Source organism: Mirounga leonina, unplaced genomic scaffold, assembly GCF_011800145.1.
Source record: "Mirounga leonina isolate KUSES-001 unplaced genomic scaffold, KU_Mleo_1.0 Mir_418, whole genome shotgun sequence".
NCBI lineage: Eukaryota > Metazoa > Chordata > Mammalia > Carnivora > Phocidae > Mirounga > Mirounga leonina.
Window position 1 is genome coordinate 7,413,292 of NW_023270739.1, and position 14,467 is coordinate 7,427,758.

At 47.9% G+C, this 14,467-nt stretch overlaps 1 long non-coding RNA gene across 1 annotated transcript; it reads left to right on the forward strand.

Moving 5' to 3' along the window:
* The first annotated feature begins 1,169 nt into the window (after positions 1-1,169).
* LOC117998508 lies at positions 1,170-4,928 on the forward strand. The gene is made up of 3 exons (XR_004676008.1): positions 1,170-1,404; positions 4,041-4,116; positions 4,899-4,928. It is a non-coding gene; the product is annotated as an uncharacterized LOC117998508 (long non-coding RNA).
* The last annotated feature ends 9,539 nt before the right edge of the window (positions 4,929-14,467 follow it).

The window sequence follows — 14,467 nt, forward strand, 5'->3', positions numbered from 1 at the left end:
GGCTGTTGATGGATGGAATGAATTTAACAAACACTGGTGCTGGTGAGTGTTTATACCAGTTTACAAGTAGTAGTGTTACTAATTGGGAAAAAGAGAAAGTTGGTTTTCCCCCAAGGACCTGTTGACAGGTGGGTGGAAGGTATGTTACCGGGAGAATCTTCAAAAGAAGACTTGAGTTTCCAAGTCTTTTGAGATCCCCAGACTTGCCTGATTCAAGGAAGCTTGGGGGCCCTTATTAAAAATATCAGCTTCCCACCCCCAGACTCTTAGCTGGCAGGTCTGGGGTGGGACAGGCCTCAGGATTTATAAGGAGGCCCCAGGCCTGAGCTTTCTACCAGACAGGTGTGGGGAACATTCCTCTCGATGACAAGGATTCACTCCAAATGCTTTGTCCTTGGGAAAAGATTCCTTCAAAATACCCTTTAAAAAACAGCCACTGTTTATAGAGTATGCGTTGCCTGTTCTAAGCCCTTTCTGTGTCAACTCATAGGATCCGTACAACAATCCTGTGACCTGTAGGTACTTAGAGTGGCTTCCCATTTTATTGACAGGGAGACTGAGTCCTGTAGAAGCTAAGAAACTTGTCCAAGGTTGCAAGAACGCTGTGACTTACCAGAGTTGACTTAGAATTTGAACCTGGACTTAGGCTCTTAACTATTGGGTTATAGTCCCCCACCTCGGCCTCCAGCCCCTGGAACACTTGATGATGGTTTTGGTAGTTTCTACTCCCTGAGCTGGTTTCCCTACCGCTAAAATGGGGGTCCTGCACCTGGGTGTCATCAATGAGTTGCCAGGCCAGGGACGAGAAGAGGGTTTGCAAGCTGTTCAGGCTGTGGGTTCTTTGGGAGCTGGGTGTGGCCGAGGGGGGGTGGGGAGTGGGGACAGTCTCGGAGCTGCTCAAAGTCACCGGCACCCAAGGCTAGGCCCTTTCCACCTCGTGTGGCCAAGACTACAGAGGTTTGTGGGGTTATATAGTGATGGCGGGGCTGGGGGTGGCAGGAGTAGGGGAGGCGGGTGGGGGAGCCTTGTTTCTCCCTTCCTGCCTGACACCCCAACAGGCCCTAGCTGGTGCTTGCTAGTGATTCACCAGGCTTTAAGCTCTAGTTTCGTCTGTAATCAGGAAACGGGCCACTAGAGAGCCTGGGGCATTTTCTGGAGTGCCCAGTGCCCTCCCAGAAACCTGGAGGGTGGCGGAGGGGGGGTGGTTGGAGGAGGGAGGGAGAAGGCAAAAAGTCTGGCTCCGGAGATTTGCATAATTTATTCTTATCTTTGAGTAGGGTGAGACATTCCCAGGGCCTGACATCCCTGGAAGCCATTGTGACTCGCTCATTCATTCTGGTTTATGGAACCCCTTCCACAGTGCCAGTTACCACGGACCGAGGGAAGTAAAGAGAAGCTTTTCAGGTGCTTCCTGGTGGGGAGACCACCGTGTGATTGGGTCATTCCTGCTCACTGGAGGGGTGTGTTGACAAAGTTCAGAATCCACAGAAGAGCCAGCAATGAATTTGGGGCTTGGGGCTGCGGTGCGGATAAGGGGAGACTTCAACAGTTTGTTCAACTGAGGCCCCCACAGGAGGAATGACAGTGCGGGCTGGGCTCAGATCCTTCTGCCACTTCTGAACGGTTCTTCTTCCATCTGGGCCTCAGTATGCCCACCTGGGACCCTGGGATCATGACCTGAGCCCGAGGCAGACACAACCAACTGAGCCACCCAGGCGCCCCACTCTCCTGGGGTTGTTATGAGAACTCACAGGGTAAATCACTTGGAGCTGTACCTGGTGTGTGGTCAGCCTGAAGATGGTTTAGCTGTTGTCACTGCAGAATGGTGGGTTCTGCAGGAGAAGCCACTTGAGACATGGGTTGGAGCATGCCTGGCATGGGAGGGGGCGTTCCAGGGGAAGGGCACTGCCTATGCCAAGGTCCAGGGGTATGCAGCACATGGGTACGTTAGACATTGCTGGGGTGCAGTGAGAGGTGGGAAGGGGCATTTGAAATACTTCATTCCTTTGGACATCATCCTTAGGGCAGCAGGGAGCTATGGAAGGCTTTTGAGCAGAGGAGTGACAAGTTAGATCTGAGCACCAAGAGTGTCCACAGACTGGAGGACCCACCTGGAGCAGGAAGACCAGTGAGGAGTGGCACAAGGGTCCTGGGAAGAGATGAAGAGGATGTTTAGGGAGGGCTTTGAAGGGTGTATAGGAGTTGTACAGGGGACCCAGAGGGAGGGGCACCCCAGACAGCGGGCCACTGAAAGCAAAAGCGTAGAGGTGTGAAAGAGCACACGTTTGGAAAGCAGTGGGTGTGGTGGAGTTTGGATTTGGGGAGCAAATAGTGGGGTCAGGAGCTGGGGGCCTCGGTGCCATCCATAGGCTACTGGGGGTGGGAGTCAGTGGGCTGAGCAGTAGGAAGAGAATTTAAACATCTGTATTGGTTTCCTGGGGCTATTATAGCGAATGACCACAAACTAGGTGGCTTAGAACAGAAATTTATTTCCTCACGGTTCTGGAGGCCAGAAGCCTGAAATCAAGGTTGGCAGGCAGGGCTCCCCCAGAAGGCTCTAGGGGAGAGTCCCTTCTTTCTTCTTCCAGCTCTGGAGCTTCCTTGGCTTGTGGATGCCATCACTTCTATCTCTGCTGCTACCCCATGGCCTTCTCCAGGTCAGCGTCCTCCCTCACAAGACGCCCGTCATTGGTTTAGGGTCCACGTGGATAATCCAAGATGATCGCATCTTAATTACATCCGCAAGGACACTTTTTCTAAATAAGGTCATATTCACAGGTTCCAGGTGGACCTATCTTTTAGGGGGCCACCACTCACACACGACAAATGCCAGTGGAACCTGTTTCCCCTTTTCCCTCCTTCCTGGGCTGCCAGCCCCTTCAGTCCCGCCTCCTTTCACCCTTCCATCCCCAGGGCCCAGAGTGTGAGTTCGCGTTTGCCCAGGCAGCCTCCCCCAACGCGTCCCTCCCTCCAGGAGCCAACGCCCGCAGAGGCTGGGACCTCGCGGCATCCGCGGGGAGAGGGCGCCACCGTGTGTCCGTTTGGGAGCAGCGCGCGCGGAGGCTCCCGCCGGTCCCCTCCCTGCGCGCGGCGTGTGACGGCCACTTACAGCGCTCCCGCGGCCCGCCAGCCACTCCACCCACGTTCATCGGTTCTGCTCACATCAGAACGAAGTGGGGAGTATTGTCCCCGCTTTTCAGCCTAGCAGAGCCCGGCTCAGAGGTCACACAACCTTCCACCCCCATCTGACTCCAAAGCCCCGCCCCCTATCCACTAGCCAGAGTCGAACCTGGGGGCAGGAGGGCAGGCCACGCAGACTTGGGCCGCTGTCTTGCCCCCGGGTTTCCTCGTCTGTAAAGGGGAGGGGCTGCACGTGAGCCCTACCCCACCCCCACCCCAACCCCGTGGCCCCTTGCTCTGATCCCAACAGAAACCCAAATGAGGGGGCGCCTGGGTGGCTCAGTCTGTTAAGCGGTTAGGCGGCTACCTTGGGCTCAGGTCATGAGCTCAGGTCATGAGCTCAGGGTCTTGGGATCGAGCCCCGCATAGGGCTCCCTGCTCCGCGGGGGGCCTGCTTCTCTCTCTCCACTCATGCTCTCTCTCTCTCTCTCTCTCGGTCTCTCTCAAATAATAAATAAATAAAATCTTTTTTTTTTTTTTTTAAGATTTTTTATTTATTTGCGAGAGAGAGAATGAGAGACAGAGAGCATGAGAGGGAGGAGGGTCAGAGGGAGAAGCAGACTCCCTGCCGAGCAGGGAGCCCGATGCAGGACTCGATCCCGGGACTCCGGGATCATGACCTGAGCCAAAGGCAGTCGCTTAACCAACTGAGCCACCCAGGCGCCCCATAAATAAAATCTTAAAAAAAAAAAAAGAAACCCAAATGAGGTAGCTGTGGACCTTGCCGCTTCCCAGTACTTCCCAAATATTGGTCTTTTAGACATTTTTTTAGGTGTTTATTGTCTTTCTGTAAACCCTTTCATATGTGTGAACTATTTAATAGTTTTGAAAATATACTTACTGGATAAAACTTCATGCAGGCCTCCAGGTCCCCGTCTGAAAGACAGTAAGCTGATGGCAGCTTCTTCCAGCTTCTTCAAGGGATGATGTGTGCACGTATGTATATTCACACCCCCCCATTTTTTTAAACAAATGGTGGCATGCAATGTACATTCTGCGTTTACTTTTGTCACTTAATTACATTTTTGCATTTGACCCATACTACAATGTATAATTTGCTTTTGTGGGTACAATTTTCTATTGAAATATAACTCTACTTACATATATATATAAAGCTCGTAAGTGTATACAGACTGAACACGACATGTAGCCAGCACCCAGATGAAGACATGGCTCGTGCTCTCTCTCTAATAAATAAAACCTTTAAAAAATAATAAAAATAATAATTAGGGCCTCTGGGTGGCTCAGTTGTTTGAGCGACTGCCTTCAGCTCAGGTCATGATCCTGAAGTCCCAGGATCAAGTCCCGCATCGGGCTCCCTGCTCATCGGGGAGTCTGCTTCTCCCTCTGACTCTCCCCCCCTCTCATGCTCTCTCTCTATCATTATCTCAATAAATAAATTTAAAAAAATTAAAAAAAAGACATTGAACACCACCAGCCCCTCATGAACCCTTTTTGTGCCCCCTTCCAACTCCCCACAAAGGGAACCACCATCCTGACCTCTTAAATTTTGACCTATTTTTGTTCTCCGTGTAAATAGAATCATATCCTCTTTTGTCTGCAGCTTCTCTTGCTCAATATCATGTTTGTGGGACCCCTCCGTGTTGTGGCCTGTAGCTGTACATTATTTGCTCACATTGCTGTGTGGTCCACACTTTATTTTAGCTATTCTACTATTTTGTTCTCTCTCTCTCTCTCTTTCTCTCTCTCTTTTTAAGTAGGTTCCACGCCCAATGTGGAGCCCAACATGGGACTTGAGCTCACGACCCTGAGATCAAGACCTGAGCTGAGATCGAGAGTCGGAGGCTTAACCAACTGAGCCACCCAGGTGCCCCTATTTTATCTGTTCTACTATTGACGGACATTTGGAGAGTTTACAGGTTTTGCCTGTTACAAATAGTGTTGCTATTAATAGTCTAGTGTGATATGTGTCTGTTGGTGAGCATGTTGGGTGTATACCTATGGATAGATTTGCTGGGTCCAAGGTCTGCGGATGTTCTGTTTTAGCGGAAGGTGCCCTAAAGATTTCCGAGGTGATGGTAGCAAGCAATTTACATTCCCACCAGTTCTGATTACTCAACATCCTCCCTCACTTGCATTTTCAACCTTTTTCGTTGTGGCCATTCTGGTAGGTACAGTGCTACTACATTGTGGTTTCAGTTTGCATTTCCCTGATTACTAATGAGGTTGAGCCCCCTTTCATGCATTTACTGGCCATCTGGGTATGCTCTTTTATCTGTGTAAGTCTTTTGCCCATGTTTCTATTGGGGTGTCTGCCTTTCTCATATTGATTTGTAGGAGCTCTTTATATATATGTATATATGTAAAGTAGAAACTTTCTGTTGTATACGTGTATTGTAAATATCCTCTCCCATTTTGTGGGTTGTCTTTTAACTCTTCTAAAGTGTACTTTTTGTTGAACATATTTCTTTTTTTAATTTTTTTAATTTTTTTATTTATTTTTTTTCATATTTCTTTTTTTTAAAGATTGTATTTATTTATTTGAGAGAGAGAGAGAGCCACGAGGGGGGAGGGGCAGAGGCAGAGGGAGAAGCAGACTCCCTGCTGAGCAGGAACCTGACACGGGGCTCCATCCAGGACCCTGGGACCACGACCTGAGCCGAAGACGGACCCTTAACCGACTAAGCCACCCAGGCACCCCTGTTGAACATATTAATTTAATATTGGCCACTTACATACATAGGCTTTTTTTTTTTTAATGGTTAGTGCTTTTGTTTTTGGTTTAAGAAAACTGCCTGTTCCAAGGTCATGAAGATGTTCTCTTTTATTTTCTTCTAAGGCTTTATTGTTTTAATCTTCCACATTTAGGTATGGAATTTATTTCTGTTTATGGTGTGAGGTAGAGTTTGTGGTAGGCTGAAAAATGGGCTCCCAAAGATGTGCCCATCCCAACCCCTGCAGTGTGATTGCAGATGTGATTAAGTTAAGGATTTTGAGACAAGGAGATTATCCTGGATTATCTAGTTGGGTCCTAAATACAACCACATGTATCCTTTTTTTTTTTTTTTTAAGTTTTATTTATTTATTTTTGCAAGAGAGAGAGAGCATGCAAGCTAGCACGAGTGGGGGGGAGGGGCAAAGGGAGAAGCAGAATCCCCCACTAAGCAGGGAACCCAATGTGGGACTCAATCCCAGGACCCCAAAATATTGACCTGAGCCGAAGGCAGACGCTTAACCTACTGAGCTACTCAGGTGCCCCAACGACATGTATCCTTATAAGAGGAGAGCAGAGGGAGATTTCTCGCACACACACACACACACGCACACACGTTTTCCCCAATTCTGCCCAGTTGACCCAGCACTATTTACTGAAAAGATCATCCTTCTGCACCACACTGCAGTGTCATTTTGTCATAGATCAGGTGTGTGTTGTTTTTGGACTCTATTCTGTACCATTAGTCTGTTTGTCTATTCTTGTATCAACACCACACTGTCTAAATTTTAATACTTAAAACAATAGTCCTTGATATCTGGTACAGTACGTTCTCTAGTTTTATTCTTTATTTTTGTATTTTATATAAATGGCTTTTTCTTTGCATCTCCATGTAAGTTTGAGAATCAGCTTGTTAATTTCAGGGGAAAACCTTCTGGATTTTGATTGAGATTCCACTGAATCTGTAATTGGAGAAGAACTGATATGTTTACAATATTGAGTCTTCTAGTCCATAAGCATGATACATCCCTCAATTTATTTAGGTCTTACTTAATTTCAATTTGTTTAGATCTTATTGTAACTCGACACAAAAATGTTACTAAAAATTGGAAGTTGAGATATAATTCACATACCATGATATTTGCTAGTTTGAAGTGCACAATTTAGTGGCTTTTTAGTATATTTATAAAGTTGTAAAATCAGTACTGCTATCTAATTCCTGGTTATTATTATCACTCCCCAAAGAAACTCCATACCCGGCAGTAGTCATTCCTTATTGTCCCCACCCCCCCAGCATTGACAACCGCTAGTTACCTTCTGTCTCTATGGATTTGCCTCTGCTGGACATTTCATATAAATCAAACAGGGGTGTCTGGGTGGCACAGTCGGTTAAGCATCCAACTCTTGGTTTCAGCTCAGTTCATGATCTCAGGGGCACGAGATCGAGCCCTGTTTTGGACTCTGCAGTCAGCGCGGAGTCTTCTTCTTCTTTTTTTTTTTTTTAAAGATTTTATTTATTATTTGACAGAGAGAATGAGAGAGAGAGAGCACATGAGAGGGGGGAGGGTCAGAGGGAGAAGCAGACTCCCCGCCGAGCAGGGAGCCCGATGCGGGACTCGATCCCGGGACTCCGGGATCATGACCTGAGCCGAAGGCAGTCGCTCAACGGACTGAGCCACCCAGGCGCCCATCGCGGAGTCTTCTTAAGACTCTTTCTCTCTAGGGGCGCCTGGATGGCCCAGTCATTAAGTGTCTGCCTTTGGCTCAGGTCATGGTCCCAGGGTCCTGGAATTGAGCCCCACATCGGGCTCCCTGCTCGGCGGGAAGCCTGCTTCTCCCTCTCCCCCTCCCCCTGCTTGTGTTCCCTCTCTCGCTGTGTCTCTCTGTCAAATAAATAAATAAAATCTTAAAAATAAAAAAGACTCTATCTCTCCCAAGGAGCGTCAGTTGATGGACATCTAGGCTGTTTCCACGTTTGGGCTATTCTGAATAATGCTGTGATGAACATCATGTGTAAGTCTTTGTGTGGACAGATATTTTCAATTCTCTTGGGTATTTCATACCTAGGGGTGAAAATTGCTGGGTCATCTGGGAACTCTATATTTAACTTTTTGAAAACCTGCTAAACTCTTTTCCAAAGTGGCTGCACCTTTTTCCCCCTGCATTCCTATCAGCAACGGGAGAGGGTTCTCATTTCTCCACATCCTGGCCAACACTTGTTACTGTTTGTCACTTTGATTAAGTTATCCTCATGGGTGTGAAATGGAATCTTAGTGTGGTTTCTATTTGTATTTCCCTGATGCTCAATCGTATTTTGTATTTTCAGTGTAGGGGTCTTGCACACCGTTTGATTTTCGGGTATCCCCGTTTTTCCAAAGTTCATGTCTCGCCGCTTCGTTTTTACAGAAGACTTCCATTAGCACCTGTTTTTATGAGCCAAAAGAAATCTGAAGATTTTCAGTTTTACCAAAAAAGGCCCGAAGCAAAAACACCATTCAGCATTGGTTTTGCAAGGAGCCATTAGGGAAGCAGTTCACCCCCCCCCCCCCAAGCGGCAAGAGTCGCTCCTCCAAGCTCCTTCCCTGGGGCTATGCTCAGTACCCAGCTGCTAGAGCTTGGAACTCTGCTCATCTGTGCTTTATCTAGACTTATTTTGTGCATCTGTAAGCAAGATGTGTCCTCAGGTATCAGAAAAGCCTAGGAGAAGTTATTTTTTGGGGGGTCTGGGAGCACTCAAACATGTTTCCATAGAAACGAATGGTATTTGTTCTTTACAGGATTTCGGCTTACAAAAGTTCTCATAGTAACACTCCACTTGTGCATAGTGGGGGAAACCTGTATTCCTAGGAAGTTGATGTTTTTGATGTTCCTATAGATGGAGCATAGATTTTATGTTTTAGGTTCACAGCAAAACTGAGTGGAAAGTTCAGAGGGTTTCCATATATCCCTTGCACACATAGCTCCCCCCACTATCAACAGCCTGTTTTATCAATCAATGAAACTACATTGACGTATTATTGCCCAAAGTCCATAGTTTACATTAGGTTCACTCTTGGTGTTGTATGTTTTATAGGCTTGGATGATTTGAAATGACATGTATCCTCCATTATAGTACCATACAGAATAGTCCCACTGTCCTAAAAATCCTCTGTGCTCCATCTATTCATCCCTCCCCTCCCACCCCTGGAAACCGCTGATCTTTTTGCCGTCTCCATAGTTTTGCTTTTTTCCAGAATGTCACAGGGTTAGAATCATACTATATGTAGTCTTTCCATATTGGCTTCTCTCAGTAATATACATTCAAGGTTCTTCCATGTTTTTCATGGCTTGATAGCTCGTTTCTTTTTGGCTATGAAGAATAGTCCATTGCCTGGGTATGCCACAGTTTATTTATTCATTCACCTGATGGACATTTTGGTTGCTTCCGAGTTTTGGCAGTTGTGAATAAAGTTGCCACAAATATCCACGTGTAGGTTTTTGTGTGACCTTAAGCTTTCAGTTCCTCTGGGTAAAGACCAAGGAGTGTGATAGCTGGATCGTATAGTAAAAGGATGTTTAATTTTGTTAGAAATTGCCAAACTGTCTTCCCAAGCGGCTGTACCATCTTGCATTCCCACCAGCTGCGGATGAGCATTCCTGTTGTTCCACAGCCTCGTCAGCATTTGGTGTTGTCAGTATTTTGGATTTTGGCCATTCTAATTGGTGTGTAATCTCATGATTGTTTTAATGTACAATTCCCTAATGACATATGATGAGCATCTTTTTAAAAAAATAATTTTACTTCTTAAGTTTATTTATTTATTTTTTAGTAATCTCTACACCCAGCGTGGGGCTTGAACTCACAACCCCGAGATCAAGAGTCGCATGCTCCACCAACTGAGCCAGCCGGGCTCCCCAGTTCCATTAAGTTTTGCTTGTATTTTGAAGCTCTGCCATTCAGTGCATACACATTTGGGATGATTGATATCTTCCTGATTGAAATGTCCCTTTTATTTCCAGTAATGCTTCTTATCTTAAAGTCTACTCTGGGACAGCTGCAGCAGACTCGATTGGTTATCGTTTGTGTGGTATGTCTTTCTTTTTTTAAAAGATTTATTTATGAGATGGAGAGAGAGAGCATGAGCAGGGGGAAGGGCAGAGGGAGAGGGAGAGAGAAAAACTCAAGCAGACTCTGCTGAGCGTGGAGCCTGACGCGGGGCTCGATTTCATGACCCTGAAATCATGACCTGAGCCGAAACCAAGAGTCAGACGCTCAAACAACAGAGCCACCCAGGCGCCCTGTGTGGTATGTCTTTCTATCCTTTTCAACCTTTCTGTGTCCTTATATTTAAATCGTGTCTCTTGTAAGTAGCACATAGTTGGGTTGGTTATTTGTATCTAGTTTCACAACCTTATCTTTCACTTGGAGTAAAATAAAAAAACCCTGCATATTTCAATTTAATCGGAATGAATGGATTCTTTGAAGTTGAAGATGGATTCCCTCTCTGCTTTCTCCCACCTCCCCTTCTTCCCACTTCTCTGTTATTATTGCTTAGATTATTTTTGCTTTGTTGGAGTTTATAACATTTACATTTTGTGGGTTTTTTTTTTTCCACCCTAACTTCTTCCCTTGTTTAGTTTTAATTCTACAGTGACGTGGATTTCGTGCTCGCCTCGGTCCCCACGGCTTCCCCATTTCTGAGATCATTGCTTTAGTTCTGTCTCCTAGGTGGCTGCTTGTCCTTACTGAGAACCGTTCTAGGAAGGGCTCAGACATGCCTTATGTTTATTATTTCTCATCTCACCATACAGAATCACCCCAATAAAGTTAGCAACACGTAACACAGAGCAAAGCCAAGTCCAGCAACGACACCATGTTCCATAGCGTTCACTTTCACTTCACATCGCCTTTCATTTGTCTTAGAAACGGTGGCCGGGAGGGAGACCTCACTTGAAAAAGTGGTTTCCACTTCACCTCCAAGAAGTTGGCTAAAATTAAACTTATCTCAGCATGGGCTGCTGAGGATGTGGAAGGCACCCAGCGCTGGCGGGAGGGTAAAATGGGGCTGGCATGGGCAAGGCTGATGGCCCGGCAGATCACCGAGGCCCAACACGGGTGACCTGTGACCGGGCCAGCCCACTCTTGAAGATGAATCCAACAGAAATGCCCGGATATGTTTATCAGAATGCTCCTGAATGTTCACAGCAGCGGTGAACCCCAACAGGAACTGCCCAGATGCCCACCCCACAGTACCGTCACATAAGAGAGCACCACTCAGGACTGAGAACAGACAATCTACAAACACATGTACCCGGCATGAAAGAATCTCACTAACGCAGGGTGCATGAAAGACTCCAGAGACAAAAGAGCACGCGCTGTATGAGTCCCTTCATGTGAAGAACAAAATTGCTGAAACTCAGTCCATGGGGATCGAGGACAGAAGAGTAATTGCCTCTGGAGGGGGTCTTGACTTGGCATGGGGAACACTCAGTACCTTGATTGGGGGGGTGATTGTCCGGGTGTAGACATAAGTAGAAATTGACTGAGCTCACGCTTAAGATCTGTGCACCTTACTGTGTTTTATACCTGAGTAAAACTATTTGCCAAGCTTTAAATGAAGGCTTGAGGCAGAAGGTCACCTCCACCCAGGACACGGAGACTGAATCTATGGTACACGGGCTTCCTGGCTGACACCTCGATCCAGCCCCAGTCATCTGCAGTGATGGAATAAATTTCCCCCAAATGTCTAGCAGAACGCTGCCACTCCTCCATCTAGAGGGGCCATCTATGCCCTGTCCCCGCCCCCCTCTCCCAAAACCTGAGCAAGCTTACGACTGCTTTGACCAGTGGAGGGTGACAGAAGTGACCCTGGCTGACTTCCAGGACTAGGTCATAAAGTGGGATGGCTTCCCCTGACTCTCTTTCTGACGTGTGTTTTTGAAACTGCTGTGTAAGGAAGCTGGCTGTCCCAATGCCACCATGCCCTGGAGACAGACCATGCAGTGAGCCCGCAGAAAGAGAGAGGTGCCTGAGGAGCCCCGGCTGCCCAGCCTGCACTGCCCTTTCACGTGTCCCAACAGATGCCACGTGAACAGAGACCAGCTACCCCGCTGCAGAGTCACAAAGCCAAATAAACTGGTGGTTGTGTTTCATGTTGCTGTGTTTGGGCTGGGTTGATATGCACCAATAGGCAACCAGAACACCTAGTGACTTCCTTCCCCAGGGCTTCCTCTGGGCCCTCTCCACTCCACTCGCTCCAGCTGCACCCAGGTACACTCGGTTCCCTCCTGCAGGAGCAAGTGAGTTCCCCGGTCTGCGTGCAGAAATCTCTTCCAATCTCCCAGGATCAGCTTCTGTCCTGCCTCCTCCAGGAAGCCTGCCTGTCTGCAGTTTTGGGCAGTGCTGACGAGCAAGCTGATGGTGATAATGGGGGAGGCAGGAGGTATATGGGAAATCTCTGTACCTTCCAGTCAGTTTTACTGTGAACCTGAAACTGCTCTAAAAAAAATAAAGCCTACTAAAAAAAAAAAAAAGAAAAAAAAGCAAGTTGACTCCAAAAGTAGATTGTGTCTGCATTAAATTCCCAGATCTCCCACTTCCCAGCTGGGTCCCCTTGGGCAAGTTACTTAGCTTGCAGCCTCAGTTTCCTCATCCATGAAATGGGGTGGAAATAGTGACCACTTCCCAGGTCTGTCGTGAGGATCATCTGTGGAAAGCCCTCAGAATGAGCCCAGCACACAAGAAGCATTCTACAGCGTTGGGGAGTGGGAGTGTTATTATTGCCCTAGGCCCTGGGCTCCTGTCATTTCTGAGCTCTGGGAGCTTACTCAGTGTGTCAGATGAGCGGGACCCTAATACATATTATTCATTTGCTCGTTCATTTGTTCTCCCCATATGGCTGCTATATTAGCTCTGTACCCGGCACCGAGCGGGGCTCTACTGGGGCAGGGGTGCCGAGATGGACACCACATTTGCCCTTAGGGGCTTACATTCTACTAGGGATGGATGTGGACAGATGCCTTGAAGAACTGACAGATTTTCATGAGAGCCCTAATGGGCAACAGTAGGAGGGAGAGACAGAGAAATAATGGGACGGTCTTGCCACAGGGCAGACAGGGAAACCTCTCTGAGGAGGGAACATGTGAGCAGAGAACTCAAGGGCATAGAGGGGCCAGTCATGAGAAAAAGGGAGGGAGGAGCATTCCAGACAGACTAGGGCAGGGGTTCCTTTGGGGTCCAAGTGTGCCGGCACTGAAGCCAGGATGAACGTGGAGGTGGGCGGCAGGATCTGCGGGTCGTGGGCCTTCCCAGCAGACAGAGCCCTTGCACATTGCAACAGCCAGTGCTATCCTGAACGCTTCTTACACGCGGGGCACTGTGTGTGTTAACTCCTTTCATCCTCAGAATAGCCCTATCTGATTGGTGCCATTATCCTCCCCATTTTACAGATAAGGAGACTGAGGCACCAGGAAAGGGCTTTGAATGCAGGCAGTCTGGCTCCAGAGCCTGTGCCGTGCCGCAGTTTCATTTTGTTCAGGCCCGCCCCCCTGCACGGGTTGGGGAGATTAAGTCAAGAAAGGAGGTTCCAGCTCCCCAAAGTCCAGTAACAAACGAGGAGCAGAGTAGGGATTTCAACCTGGTTTCCTTGTCCACACGGAGACTGCTCATTCTCGCAAGAGCTTGTTGAAGTCAACAGTTTCCTGGTTGGGACCGGGCGGTCTGCCCATAACCTTACCTGACGGGCCTCCCCTCTGGGCTTGCGTGAGATGTAATGAGTTCAGAATCCAGCACAGGGTCAGAGCTCCCTCTGCAAAGCCAGTGGGATGATTATTCACCAGCCTTCTGGGCAGGACCGCCCACTCACCTCATCCCTACCCCTGAGGGTTCTGAGTCATGGGGACTTTGGTGAGCGGGACTGATGGCTTGGAATGGTGCAAGTTTGAGCAAGCGAGAGGAATGAAGGGCCCTTTGGGAACATAAAGTGAGATTTCCCACCCCTGGGCCTTTGCACTGGCTCTTCTTTCTGCTGGACCGCCCTTCTCTGTCTTGCCCCTGGGCAGAGTTGAGGATTCCCTATTCCTACCGCTGCAAGCAGTTTACTCTAAGGTGGTGATTCCGGGGCACCAAGACTCCAAGAGACTGGGAAGGCGACTGTGTTGGCCGGTGGCAGGAGGCTCATACAGGGCAGGGCAGGGCAGACCCCCACCCCTCCAGGCTTAGCACAGCACCAACAATATTGCCCATGAGGCTCCATGTATCTTAGCTGTTTCCTCATCTGGAAAATGGGGCTAATAGGAGAAGTCCCACAAACCCCAACAAATGGGTTTGTTGATTTAAGGAGCTATATATTCTGGAAAACAATTGTACATAATAAGTTCCATACATAATAAGCACTCAAAACCGTTGGCTATTGTTGTCATTGAGCGCCAACTCTGTGCCAAGCACTTTACATAAAGTCATTTATTTAACTGTTTTATTGTCTCCACTCTCAGGCCCACCCAGCACGATGACCTCACCGAAGGGGCAGGGCTAGGATTTGGCTCCTCCTAGTTCCCCCCTCCCAGCAGGCACCCCTGGCAATTTCTAATGCACAGAGTGACAGTTTCGCATGTGCCAGTAGATATGGGTATAGA